Source organism: Pseudophryne corroboree, unplaced genomic scaffold (genome assembly GCF_028390025.1).
Source record: "Pseudophryne corroboree isolate aPseCor3 unplaced genomic scaffold, aPseCor3.hap2 scaffold_394, whole genome shotgun sequence".
NCBI lineage: Eukaryota > Metazoa > Chordata > Amphibia > Anura > Myobatrachidae > Pseudophryne > Pseudophryne corroboree.
This window is the reverse complement of record NW_026970036.1, coordinates 395,169-411,076: the sequence shown is the minus strand read 5'-3', so window position 1 is coordinate 411,076 and position 15,908 is coordinate 395,169.

Here is a 15,908-nt window from a genome sequence, read left to right as displayed (position 1 = left end):
AACTCTGATTACATCAGAGAAGGCCAGGTACCCTACACCATAAGAGGGGGTTTGCAATTTTGACTTGTCTACTTAAATATCACCAAAATCTGATCACAAGGTCAATTACGTCCCTGGGTGGGATTGAACCACCAACCTTTTGACTAATAGCTGAACACACTAACCGATTGCGCCACAGAGACACTTTGCAAAAAGTCCATACTGACAAAGACTAATAAGCATTCATCTAGAACGTTTCCTAGAAAAACTTTAAAAAGTCAATAATCTGGAGAGTTTTTGTAAGATGTTTCTTCCAGCAACCAATGAAGAAACACATTGGTACTTTCCCATGATGAGTGAGTGCTTCAGGATCTCTTGCACTTACATGTGCAGCAGAGTACAGTAATGGAAGCATGCTGGGTCCATAACCCAGAGGTAGGCAGATTGAAACTATCCTCTGCTATATGCATTTTTTTTTTGTTAATTAAAGTAATCCAAAACTGGGATTGATATTTTTGCTCTTTTATTTTTACTTAAAGTACAATAACTTTTACCATTTTAATTTGTTTTAATAGTATATTGACAGTATTGTTTTCTTTCAAAAATCCAATTAATTTTCTTTACCCGATTATTAAAATGGTAATTGACAAAAGCAAACTACATTGTCACCAGAAGAGCAATACAAAATGTACAAGTGATATATTAAAATCATCTTTCCAGCTTGAATTTCAATGATGCATTGGGGCAACGATTTTGTGAGAAACATCTTCACCCTTAAATAAAGATTTTCTTAATTCCTTACCTGTGTGCTAATTAGATATCACCTTGTTTTCACATTAAACAGACTTCCACATGAGAAAGCAGCAAGGATGCAGTGGCGTTAATGTTTCCTGGTGTCAACCTGTATTATTTCAGTAGATATTGAAATGAGGATGCATCTTGCTGCCTTTCCAATGAAGCAAGTTTAATTTAGTAATAGGTGAAAAACCATCCCTACAAAGATGTTAATCAGATACTTGGCTTTGTGGACACTTTTCAGAGAACAAATTTGTTAGCATAAAAATAAAGCCAGAAAATGAAGAGCTGTTTAATCAGTCAATTGGATTTTTTTGCCAGCATATTTCTTTTTCTCTGCAACCCACTGCTAAATTGTGCTTCCTAGCTGTTTTTATAAAATCACTGAATCAAATCTAACTCTGATTACATCAGAGAAGGCCAGGTACCCTACACCATAACAGGGGTTTTCGAAATTTTGACTTGTCTACTTAAATATCACCAAAATCTGATCACAAGGTCAATTACGTCCCTGGGTGGGATTGAACCACCAACCTTTTGATTAATAGCTGAACACACTAACCGATTGCGCCACAGAGACACTTCGCAAAAAGTACATACTGACAAAGACTAATAAGCATTCATCTAGAACGTTTCCTAGAAAAACTTTAAAAAGTCAATAATCTGGAGAGTTTTTGTAAGATGTTTCTTCCAGCAACCAATGAAGAAACACATTGGTACTTTCGCATGATGAGTGAGTGCTTCAGGATCTCTTGCACTTACATGTGCAGCAGAGTACTGCACTGGAAGCATGCTGGGCCCATAACCCAGAGGTAGGCAGATTGAAACTATCCTTTGCTATATGCATTTTTTTTTGTTCATTAAAGTAATCCAAAACTGGGATTGATATTTTAGCTTTTATTTTTACTTAAAGTACAATAACTTTTACCATTTTAATTTTTTTTAATAGTATATTGACAGTATTGTTTTCTTTCAAAAATCCAATTAATTTTCTTTACCCGATTATTAAAATGGTAATTGACAAAAACAAACTACATTGTCACCAGAAGAGCAATACAAAATGTACAAGTGATATATTAAAATCATCTTTCCAGCTTGAATTTCAATGATGCATTGGGGCAACGATTTTGTGAGAAACATCTTCACCCTTAAATAAAGATTTTCTTAATTCCTTACCTGTGTGCTAATTAGATATCACCTTGTTTTCACATTAAACAGACTTCCACATGAGAAAGCAGCAAGGATGCAGTGGCGTTAATGTTTCCTGGTGTCAACCTGTATTATTTCAGTAGATATTGAAATGAGGATGCATCTTGCTGCCTTTCCAATGAAGCAAGTTTAATTTAGTAATAGGTGAAAAACCATCACTACAAATATGTTAATCAGATACTTGGCTTTGTGGACACTTTTCAGAGAACAAATTAGTTAGCATAAAAATAAAGCCAGAAAATGAAGAGCTGTTTAATCACTCAATTGGATTTTTCTGCCAGCATATTTCTTTTTCTCTGCAACCCACTGCTAAATTGTGCTTCCTAGCTGTTTTTATAAAATCACTGAATCAAATCTAACTCTGATTACATCAGAGAAGGCCAGGTACCCTACACCATAACAGGGGGTTTGAAATTTTGACTTGTCTACTTAAAGATCACCAAAATCTGATCACAAGGTCAATTACGTCCCTGGGTGGGATTGAACCACCAACCTTTTGATTAATAGCTGAACACACTAACCGATTGCGCCACAGAGACACTTTGCAAAAAGTATATACTGACAAAGACTAATAAGCATTCATCTAGAACGTTTCCTAGAAAAACTTTAAAAAGTCAATAATCTGGAGAGTGTTTGTAAGATGTTTCTTCCAGCAACCAATGAAGAAACACATTGGTACTTTCGCATGATAAGTGAGTGCTTCAGGATCTCTTGCACTTACATGTGCAGCAGAGTACTGCAATGGAAGCATGCTGGGCCCATAACCCAGAGGTAGGCAGATTGAAACTATCCTTTGCTATATGCATTTTTTTTTGTTCATTAAAGTAATCCAAAACTGGGATTGATATTTTAGCTTTTATTTTTACTTAAAGTACAATAACTTTTACCATTTTAATTTGTTTTAATAGTATATTGACAGTATTGTTTTCTTTCAAAAATCCACTTAATTTTCTTTACCCTATTATTAAAATGGTAATTGACAAAAACAAACTACATTGTCACCAGAAGAGCAATACAAAATGTACAAGTGATATATTAAAATCATCTTTCCAGCTTGAATTTCAATGATGCATTGGGGCAACGATTTTGTGAGAAACATCTTCACCCTTAAATAAAGATTTTCTTAATTCCTTACCTGTGTGCTAATTAGATATCACCTTGTTTTCACATTAAACAGACTTCCACATGAGAAAGCAGCAAGGATGCAGTGGCGTTAATGTTTCCTGGTGTCAACCTGTATTATTTCAGTAGATATTGAAATGAGGATGCATCTTGCTGCCTTTCCAATGAAGCAAGTTTAATTTAGTAATAGGTGAAAAACCATCCCTACAAATATGTTAATCAGATACTTGGCTTTGTGGACACTTTTCAGAGAACAAATTAGTTAGCATAAAAATAAAGCCAGAAAATGAAGAGCTGTTTAATCACTCAATTGGATTTTTCTGCCAGCATTTTTCTTTTTCTCTGCAACCCACTGCTAAATTGTGCTTCCTAGCTGTTTTTATAAAATCACTGAATCAAATCTAACTCTGATTACATCAGAGAAGGCCAGGTACCCTACACCATAACAGGGGGTTTGAAATTTTGACTTGTCTACTTAAAGATCACCAAAATCTGATAACAAGGTCAATTAAGTCCCTGGGTGGGATTGAACCACCAACCTTTTGGTTAATAGCCTTACACACTAACTGATTGCGCCACTGCGACACTTTGCAAAAGTACATTCTGACAAAGGCTAATAAGCATTCATCTAGAACGATTCCTAGAAACATTTTAAAAAGTCAATAATGTGGAGAGTTTTTGTATGATGTTTCTTCCATCAACCAATGAAGAAACACATTGGTACTTTCCCATGATGAGTGAGTGCTTCAGGATCTCTTGCACTTACATGTGCAGCAGAGTACTGTAATGGAAGCATGCTGGGTCCATAACCCAGAGGTAGGCAGATTGAAACTATCCTCTGCTATATGCATTTTTTTTTTGTTAATTAAAGTAATCCAAAACTGGGATTGATATTTTTGCTCTTTTATTTTTACTTAAAGTACAATAACTTTTACCATTTTAATTTGTTTTAATAGTATATTGACAGTATTGTTTTCTTTCAAAAATCCAATTAATTTTCTTTACCCGATTATTAAAATGGTAATTGACAAAAGCAAACTACATTGTCACCAGAAGAGCAATACAAAATGTACAAGTGATATATTAAAATCATCTTTCCAGCTTGAATTTCAATGATGCATTGGGGCAACGATTTTGTGAGAAACATCTTCACCCTTAAATAAAGATTTTCTTAATTCCTTACCTGTGTGCTAATTAGATATCACCTTGTTTTCACATTAAACAGACTTCCACATGAGAAAGCAGCAAGGATGCAGTGGCGTTAATGTTTCCTGGTGTCAACCTGTATTATTTCAGTAGATATTGAAATGAGGATGCATCTTGCTGCCTTTCCAATGAAGCAAGTTTAATTTAGTAATAGGTGAAAAACCATCCCTACAAAGATGTTAATCAGATACTTGGCTTTGTGGACACTTTTCAGAGAACAAATTTGTTAGCATAAAAATAAAGCCAGAAAATGAAGAGCTGTTTAATCAGTCAATTTGATTTTTTTGCCAGCATATTTCTTTTTCTCTGCAACCCACTGCTAAATTGTGCTTCCTAGCTGTTTTTATAAAATCACTGAATCAAATCTAACTCTGATTACATCAGAGAAGGCCAGGTACCCTACACCATAACAGGGGTTTTCGAAATTTTGACTTGTCTACTTAAATATCACCAAAATCTGATCACAAGGTCAATTACGTCCCTGGGTGGGATTGAACCACCAACCTTTTGATTAATAGCTGAACACACTAACCGATTGCGCCACAGAGACACTTTGCAAAAAGTACATACTGACAAAGACTAATAAGCATTCATCTAGAACGTTTCCTAGAAAAACTTTAAAAAGTCAATAATCTGGAGAGTTTTTGTAAGATGTTTCTTCCAGCAACCAATGAAGAAACACATTGGTACTTTCGCATGATGAGTGAGTGCTTCAGGATCTCTTGCACTTACATGTGCAGCAGAGTACTGCACTGGAAGCATGCTGGGCCCATAACCCAGAGGTAGGCAGATTGAAACTATCCTTTGCTATATGCATTTTTTTTTGTTCATTAAAGTAATCCAAAACTGGGATTGATATTTTAGCTTTTATTTTTACTTAAAGTACAATAACTTTTACCATTTTAATTTTTTTTAATAGTATATTGACAGTATTGTTTTCTTTCAAAAATCCAATTAATTTTCTTTACCCGATTATTAAAATGGTAATTGACAAAAACAAACTACATTGTCACCAGAAGAGCAATACAAAATGTACAAGTGATATATTAAAATCATCTTTCCAGCTTGAATTTCAATGATGCATTGGGGCAACGATTTTGTGAGAAACATCTTCACCCTTAAATAAAGATTTTCTTAATTCCTTACCTGTGTGCTAATTAGATATCACCTTGTTTTCACATTAAACAGACTTCCACATGAGAAAGCAGCAAGGATGCAGTGGCGTTAATGTTTCCTGGTGTCAACCTGTATTATTTCAGTAGATATTGAAATGAGGATGCATCTTGCTGCCTTTCCAATGAAGCAAGTTTAATTTAGTAATAGGTGAAAAACCATCACTACAAATATGTTAATCAGATACTTGGCTTTGTGGACACTTTTCAGAGAACAAATTAGTTAGCATAAAAATAAAGCCAGAAAATGAAGAGCTGTTTAATCACTCAATTGGATTTTTCTGCCAGCATATTTCTTTTTCTCTGCAACCCACTGCTAAATTGTGCTTCCTAGCTGTTTTTATAAAATCACTGAATCAAATCTAACTCTGATTACATCAGAGAAGGCCAGGTACCCTACACCATAACAGGGGGTTTGAAATTTTGACTTGTCTACTTAAAGATCACCAAAATCTGATCACAAGGTCAATTAAGTCCCTGGGTGGGATTGAACCACCAACCTTTTGGTTAATAGCCTTACACACTAACTGATTGCGCCACAGCGACACTTTGCAAAACTATATACTGACAAAGGCTAATAAGCATTCATCTAGAACGATTCCTAGAAACATTTTAAAAAGTCAATAATGTGGAGAGTTTTTGTAAGATGTTTCTTCCATCAACCAATGAAGAAACACATTGGTACTTTCCCATGATGAGTGAGTGCTTCAGGATCTCTTGCACTTACATGTGCAGCAGAGTACTGTAATGGAAGCATGCTGGGTCCATAACCCAGAGCTAGGCAGATTGAAACTATCCTCTGCTATATGCATTTTTTTTGTTAATTAAAGTAATCCAAAACTGGGATTGATATTTTTGCTCTTTTATTTTTACTTAAAGTACAATAACTTTTACCATTTTAATTTGTTTTAATAGTATATTGACAGTATTGTTTTCTTTCAAAAATCCAATTAATTTTCTTTACCCGATTATTAAAATGGTAATTGACAAAAACAAACTACATTGTCACCAGAAGAGCAATACAAAATGTACAAGTGATATATTAAAATCATCTTTCCAGCTTGAATTTCAATGATGCATTGGGGCAACGATTTTGTGAGAAACATCTTCACCCTTAAATAAAGATTTTCTTAATTCCTTACCTGTGTGCTAATTAGATATCACCTTGTTTTCACATTAAACAGACTTCCACATGAGAAAACAGCAAAGATGCAGTGGCGTTAATGTTTCCTGGTGTCAACCTGTATTATTTCCGTAGATATTGAAATGAGGATGCATCTTGCTGCCTTTCCAATGAAGCAAGTTTAATTTAGTAATAGGTGAAAAACCATCCCTACAAAGATGTTAATCAGATACTTGGCTTTGTGGACACTTTTCAGAGAACAAATTTGTTATCATAAAAATAAAGCCAGTAAATGAAGAGCTGTTTAATCACTCAATTGGATTTTTCTGCCAGCATTTTTCTTTTTCTCTGCAACCCACTGCTAAATTGTGCTTCCTAGCTGATTTTTTATAAAATCACTTAATCAAATCTAACTCTGATTACATCAGAGAAGGCCAGGTACCCTACACCATAAGAGGGGGTTTGCAATTTTGACTTGTCTACTTAAATATCACCAAAATCTGATCACAAGGTCAATTACGTCCCTGGGTGGGATTGAACCACCAACCTTTTGACTAATAGCTGAACACACTAACCGATTGCGCCACAGAGACACTTTGCAAAAAGTCCATACTGACAAAGACTAATAAGCATTCATCTAGAACGTTTCCTAGAAAAACTTTAAAAAGTCAATAATCTGGAGAGTTTTTGTAAGATGTTTCTTCCAGCAACCAATGAAGAAACACATTGGTACTTTCGCATGATGAGTGAGTGCTTCAGGATCTCTTGCACTTACATGTGCAGCAGAGTACTGCAATGGAAGCATGCTGGGCCCATAACCCAGAGGTAGGCAGATTGAAACTATCCTTTGCTATATGCATTTTTTTTTTGTTCATTAAAGTAATCCAAAACTGGGATTGATATTTTAGCTTTTATTTTTACTTAAAGTACAATAACTTTTACCATTTTAATTTGTTTTAATAGTATATTGACAGTATTGTTTTCTTTCAAAAATCCACTTAATTTTCTTTACCCTATTATTAAAATGGTAATTGACAAAAACAAACTACATTGTCACCAGAAGAGCAATACAAAATGTACAAGTGATATATTAAAATCATCTTTCCAGCTTGAATTTCAATGATGCATTGGGGCAACGATTTTGTGAGAAACATCTTCACCCTTAAATAAAGATTTTCTTAATTCCTTACCTGTGTGCTAATTAGATATCACCTTGTTTTCACATTAAACAGACTTCCACATGAGAAAGCAGCAAGGATGCAGTGGCGTTAATGTTTCCTGGTGTCAACCTGTATTATTTCAGTAGATATTGAAATGAGGATGCATCTTGCTGCCTTTCCAATGAAGCAAGTTTAATTTAGTAATAGGTGAAAAACCATCCCTACAAATATGTTAATCAGATACTTGGCTTTGTGGACACTTTTCAGAGAACAAATTAGTTAGCATAAAAATAAAGCCAGAAAATGAAGAGCTGTTTAATCACTCAATTGGATTTTTCTGCCAGCATATTTCTTTTTCTCTGCAACCCACTGCTAAATTGTGCTTCCTAGCTGTTTTTATAAAATCACTGAATCAAATCTAACTCTGATTACATCAGAGAAGGCCAGGTACCCTACACCATAACAGGGGGTTTGAAATTTTGACTTGTCTACTTAAAGATCACCAAAATCTGATAACAAGGTCAATTAAGTCCCTGGGTAGGATTGAACCACCAACCTTTTGGTTAATAGCCTTACACACTAACTGATTGCGCCACAGCGACACTTTGCAAAAGTACATACTTACAAAGGCTAATAAGCATTCATCTAGAACGATTCCTAGAAACATTTTAAAAAGTCAATAATGTGGAGAGTTTTTGTAAGATGTTTCTTCCATCAACCAATGAAGAAACACATTGGTACTTTCCCATGACGAGTGAGTGCTTCAGGATCTCTTGCACTTACATGTGCAGCAGAGTACTGTAATGGAAGCATGCTGGGTCCATAACCCAGAGGTAGGCAGATTGAAACTATCCTCTGCTATATGCATTTTGTTTTGTTAATTAAATTAATCCAAAACTGGGATTGATATTTTTGCTCTTTTATTTTTACTTAAAGTACAATAACTTTTACCATTTTAATTTGTTTTAATAGTATATTGACAGTATTGTTTTCTTTCAAAAATCCAATTAATTTTCTTTACCCGATTATTAAAATGGTAATTGACAAAAACAAACTACATTGTCACCAGAAGAGCAATACAAAATGTACAAGTGATATATTAAAATCATCTTTCCAGCTTGAATTTCAATGATGCATTGGGGCAACGATTTTGTGAGAAACATCTTCACCCTTAAATAAAGATTTTCTTAATTCCTTACCTGTGTGCTAATTAGATATCACCTTGTTTTCACATTAAACAGACTTCCACATGAGAAAACAGCAAAGATGCAGTGGCGTTAATGTTTCCTGGTGTCAACCTGTATTATTTCCGTAGATATTGAAATGAGGATGCATCTTGCTGCCTTTCCAATGAAGCAAGTTTAATTTAGTAATAGGTGAAAAAACATCCCTACAAAGATGTTAATCAGATACTTGGCTTTGTGGACACTTTTCAGAGAACAAATTTGTTATCATAAAAATAAACCCAGAAAATGAAGAGCTGTTTAATCACTCAATTGGATTTTTCTGCCAGCATTTTTCTTTTTCTCTGCAACCCACTGCTAAATTGTGCTTCCTAGCTGTTTTTTTTATAAAATCACTTAATCAAATCTAACTCTGATTACATCAGAGAAGGCCAGGTACCCTACACCATAAGAGGGGGTTTGCAATTTTGACTTGTCTACTTAAATATCACCAAAATCTGATTACAAGGTCAATTACGTCCCTGGGTGGGATTGAACCACCAACCTTTTGATTAATAGCTGAACACACTAACCGATTGCGCCACAGAGACACTTTGCAAAAAGTCCATACTGACAAAGATTAATAAGCATTCATCTAGAACGTTTCCTAGAAAAACTTTAAAAAGTCAATAATCTGGAGAGTTTTTGTAAGATGTTTCTTCCAGCAACCAATGAAGAAACACATTGGTACTTTCGCATGATGAGTGAGTGCTTCAGGATCTCTTGCACTTACATGTGCAGCAGAGTACTGCAATGGAAGCATGCTGGGCCCATAACCCAGAGGTAGGCAGATTGAAACTATCCTTTGCTATATGCATTTTTTTTTTGTTCATTAAAGTAATCCAAAACTGGGATTGATATTTTAGCTTTTATTTTTACTTAAAGTACAATAACTTTTACCATTTTAATTTGTTTTAGTGCAAAAGGCATATCAGCAGTCAGCACTAACTGGTGACATGCCATTTGTACAAGTAAGCCATGTGTGACTAATATATAAACATACTTTATTAAATAACACCTCAAACTATCATACCCTGGATTCAAACCTATAACCTGTTGAATTCTAATCAAACACCCTACCCATGGAGCTACTTGATCCTGCATCTTTTCTAACCTCCAAAAACAGATTCAGTTGCATTTTCCAGCGTGTTTTGTTTGCGCCTTTGCAAATGTCTTACATCGACAAACTTATTTAGTACTATTTTGCAAATAGGGTTACATTGTCGCAACATTGTGTTCCCTAATTGCTTGATTTTTTAAATGCAACAATTGATAAAGACACCTGATAATTGCTCTGTGGAGTCTTATTTTGTGTTTTGTGTTTAGTCTTTAGATCTGAATTTGAATGTACTTGTGAACTAACTTAATTTCCTACTTCTAAATTCATTCCTAAATTCACTACTTACATGAATCCTGTAGTTGGGCATTTTGGGACTTCGATTGTGGGCATTGTTTTGTGTCCAGACCAGCAGCAGGTGGTGTGCATTTGCTGGAAAGGCATCGAAGACCTCCGATATGCTGCATCTCCTGATGTGTGTCTCCCTCAAGTGGCTGTCAGCAAATGCCTGCTAGACACCCCATTCCAAGCTGATTGTGACATCATGGAACATGCATCATAGAACAGGCATGCTAAAACATGGGTCTTCAACCTGCGACCCTCCAGCTGCTGTGGAACTACACATCCCAGCATGCCCTGCCTCAGTTTTAGCATACCTTAATAGCAAAACTGTGGCAGGGCATGCTGGGATGTGTAGTTTCACAGCAGCTGGAGGGCCACAGGATGAAGACCCATGTGCTAGAGCCAAGCCGCAGGTACATTGAATGCTAGCAAGCTGAATATTTAAATCCTTTTTGTTCCGCAGCATTCCAATGCGGAAGATTCCATGGAACCAGAGATCCTTCCATTGAGAAGGACATGCTGCCTGGATGACTACACTGTGCAAATTAAATCACGGAGCCAGTTGGCTTGTGGGTGGCTCTGGTGACTGGGTGGTTGGGTGGGTGGTGTGTCGGAAGTGGAGCGCATGCAAATGATTGTGTATCATCCAGCTAGTGAGAGAGAAAACTCATGCAGGAGTGTGCCTGCTTGTCAGTGGGTTATGCACCTTGCCAGACGTTAAATCTACATAGAGCAGCTGGAGGGGACAAGAGCAGGTTTGCAAAATATAGATAGAAGAGCATATATGCTGGCGCATTCTCCATGATTGTGTCAGCTTATGTTTTGGTGCACTGCACTTTCCTCCACTAAGTTTTAGCCATTTTTGTTAAGCTCAAGTGTAGTTGCTTCTCGGCCTTTTGGCTGTGATCTTGTATCGTGGTTGAAGGGTCTGCTGGAGGGAGGGATTGTTTTCTTCATTGGCGAAAGACCAAAGATATTCCAGGATGGAAGGCTTGGGAACACTATCTGTTTTTCAGTTGTGGAAGAGCACAGAGGTCGGATTGGACTACATTCTATAGTAAAGGATATCTTTCTATTTATTGACCCTCCCCTTATATGTGTCTGTGTTACAATAAAGCTTCGGTTTTGTGAATCCCTCACCCTCTTACACTCCACACCCATAGCCTTATTAACTGTTGTATTATTGTATAGTTTAAATGTATAGTGCAGTTCATGATTTATAGTGTAGGCTGGCCTGTGCTGTAGTTCTGGAACTGTACTATACCGTCAGCATTTGTATTGTGTTTTGGCTGTGCTGCAACACTGTACTTATGTGTGTAATGTTTATGTATGTTTTTTAATGTCAATAAAAACTGCTTTTTCAAGCCAATATCTGAAAACAATCAATGTTTATCTTTGATGGCAATAAAAGTGGTATGATATTTGATGCTTTTGAAAGGCAATATCTGATATGTCCCCTATCTGGGAACCATATATTAAATGGCTTTTCAGAAAAGGGAGATGGGAGAAGAGCTTTCAGTACTTGTAGGACCGATGCACATAAAGAAGCAAAAAAACATACATAAACATTACACACATAAGTACCGCGTTGCGGCAATGCCAAAACACAATAGAAATGCTGACGGTATAGTACAGTTCAAGAACTACAGCACAGGCCAGCCTACACTATAAATCATGAACTGCACTATACATTTAAACTGTACAATAATACAACAGTTAATAAGGCTATGGGTGTGGAGTGTAAGAGGGTGAGGGAATCACAAGCCCGAAGCTTTATTGAAAGACTGACACATATAAGGGGAGGATTAATAAATAGAAAGACATCCTTTACTATAGAATGTAGTCCAATCCGGTCTTTCAACTCTTCCACAATTGAAAAACGGATAGTGTTCCCAAGCCTTCCATCCTGGAATATCTTTGGTCTTTCGCCAATGAAGAAAGCAATCCCTCCCTCCAGCAGACCCTTCAACCACAATACAAGATCACAGCCAAAAGGCCGAGAAGCAACTACACTTGAGCTTAACAAAAATGGCTAAAACTTAGTGGAGGAAAGTGCAGTGCACCAAAACATAAGCTGACACAATCATGGAGAATGCGCCAGCATATATGCTCTTCTATCTATATTTTGCAAACCTGCTCTTGTCCCCTCCAGCTGCTCTATGTAGATTTAACGTCTGGCAAGGTGCATAACCCACTGACAAGCAGGCACACTCCTGCATGAGTTTTCACTCTCACTAGCTGGATGATACACAATCATTTGCATGTGCTCCACCTCCGACACACCACCCACCCAACCACCCAGTCACCAGAGCCACCCACAAACCAACTGGCTCCGTGATTTAATTTGCACAGTGTAGTCATCCAGGCAGCATGTCCTTCTCAATGGAAGGATCTCTGGTTCCATGGAATCTTCCGCATTGGAATGCTGCGGAACAAAAAGGATTTAAATATTCAGCTTGCTAGCATTCAATGTACCTGCGGCTTGGCTCTAGCACATGGGTCTTCATCCTGTGGCCCTCCAGCTGCTGTGAAACTACACATCCCAGCATGCCCTGCCACAGTTTTGCTATAAGGTATGCTAAAACTGAGGCAGGGCATGCTGGGATGTGTAGTTCCACAGCAGCTGGAGGGTCGCAGGTTGAAGACCCATGTTTTAGCATGCCTGTTCTATGATGCATGTTCCGTGATGTCACAATCAGCTTGGAATGGGGTGTCTAGCAGGCATTTGCTGACAGCCACTTGAGGGAGACACACATCAGGAGATGCAGCATATCGGAGGTCTTCGATGCCTTTCCAGCAAATGCACACCACCTGCTGCTGGTCTGGACACAAAACAATGCCCACAATCGAAGTCCCAAAATGCCCAACTACAGGATTCATGTAAGTAGTGAATTTAGGAATGAATTTAGAAGTAGGAAATTAAGTTAGTTCACAAGTACATTCAAATTCAGATCTAAAGTCTAGTTAGTCCACACGTCCTGGCAGTCGCCAGCATTTAAAAATGCCTTGATTAGAGGTACGGAATTAAATGTAGATAAGAAGTAGACACAAAATAAGACTCCGCAGAGCAGTTATCAGGTGTTTTTATCAATTGTTGCATTTAAAAAATCAAGCAATTAGGGAACACAATGTTGCAACAATGTAACCCTATTTGCAAAATAGTACTAAATAAGTTTGTCGATGTAAGACATTTGCAAAGGCGCATCCAAAACACGCTGGAAAATGCAACTGAATCTGTTTTTGGAGGCTAGAATAGGAAATGTGCATCGGTCCTACAAGTACTGAAAGCTCTTCTCCCATCTCCCTTTTCTGAAAAGCCATTTAATATATGGTTCCCAGATAGGGGACATATCAGATATTGCCTTTCAAAAGCAGCAAATATCATACCACTTCTATTGCCATCAAAGATAAACATTGATTGTTTTCAGATATTGGATTGAAAAAGCAGTCTTTATTGACATAAAGAAGCAAAAAAACATACATAAACATTACACACATAAGTACTGTGTTGCAGCACAGCCAAAACACAATACAAATGCTGTCGGTATAGTACAGTTCAAGAACTACAGCACAGGTCAGCCTACACTATAAATCATGAACTGCACTATACATTTAAACAATACAATAGTTAATAAGGCTATGGGTGTGGAGTGTAAGAGGGTGACGGAATCACAAGCCCAAAGCTTTATTGAAAGACAGACACATATAAAGGGAGGATTAATAAATACAAAGATACCCTTTACTATAGAATGTAGTCCAATCCGGTCTTTCAACTCTTCCACAACTGAAAAACGGATAGTGTTCCCAAGCCTTCCATCCTGGAATATCTTCAGTCTCTCGCCAATGAAGAAAACAATCCCTCCAGCAGACTCTTCAACCACAATACAATATCACAGCCAAAAGAGCGAGAAGCAACTACACTTGCGTTTAAACAAAATGGCTAAAACTTAGTGGAGGAAAGTGCAGTGCACCAAAACATAAGCTGACACAATCATGGAGAATGCGCCAGCATATATGCTCTTCTGTCTATATTTTCCAAACCTGCTCTTGTCCCCTCCAGTTGCTCCATGTAGATTTGACGTCTGGCAAGGTGCATAACTCACTGACAAGCAGGCACACTCCTACATGAGTTTTCTCTCTCACTAGCTGGATGATACACATTCATTTGCATGTGCTCCACCTCCGACACACCGCCCACCCAACCACCCAGTCACCAGAGCCACCCACAAGCCAACTGGCTCCGTGATTTAATTTGCACAGTGCAGTCATCCAGGCAGCATGTCCTTCTCAATGGAATAATCTCTGGTTCCATGGAATCTTCCGCATTGGAATGCTGCGGAACAAAAAGGATTTAAACATTCAGCTTGCTAGCATTCAATGTACCTGCGGTTTGGTTCTAGCACATGGGTCTTCATCCTGTGGCCCTCCAGCTGCTGTGAAACTACACATCCCAGCATGCCCTGCCACAGTTTTGCTTTTAAGGTATGCTAAAACTGAGGCAGGGCATGCTGGGATATGTAGTTCCACAGCAGCTGGAGGGTCGCAGGTTGAAGACCCATGTTCTAGCATGCCTGTTCTATGATGCATGTTCCGTGATGTCACAATCAGCTTGGAATGGGGTGTCTAGCATGCATTTGCTGACAGCCACTTGAGGCAGACACACATCAGGGGATGCAGCATATCGGAGGTCTTCGATGCCTTTCCAGCAAATGCACACCACCAGCTGCTGGTCTGGACACAAAACAATGCCCACAATTGAAGGCTCAAAATGCCCAACTACAGGATTAATGTAAGTAGTGAATTTAGGAATGAATTTAGAAGTAGGAAATTAAGTTAGTTCACAAGTACATTCAAATTCAGATCTAAAGACTAGGTAGGCCTCACGTCCTGGCAGCACCCAGCATTTAAAAATGCCTTGATTATAGGTAGGGAATTAAATGTAGATAAGAAGTAGACACAAAAGAAGACTCCACAGAGCAATTATCAGGTGTCTTTATCAATTTTTGCATTTAAAAAATCAAGCAATTAGGGAACACAATGTTGCGACAATGTAACCCTATTTGCAAAATAGTACTAAATAAGTTTGTCGATGTAAGACATTTGCAAAGGCGCAAACAAAACACGCTGGAAAATGCAACTGAATCTGTTTTTGGAGGTTAGAATAGATGCAGGATCAAGTAGCTCAATGGGTAGGGTGTTTGATTAGAATTTAACAGGTTTTAGGTTTGAATCCTGGGTATGATAGTTTGAGGTGTTATTTAATAAAGTATGTTTATATATTAGTCACACATGGCTTACTTGTACAAATGGCATGTCACCAGTTAGTGCTGACTGCTGATATGCCATTTACACAAACATGCCATGTGTGACTGTATATGCATTTAAGGAGGGCACCCCTGCAATACCACAAACCATTGAGTGTCAAGTATACTAGATATATCTTCATATCTCATGTGCTTTCTCTGAGACCAATCTTGTTATGCCCCTTCCCCACAAGGCATGCGCCTTTTGTCCATATTG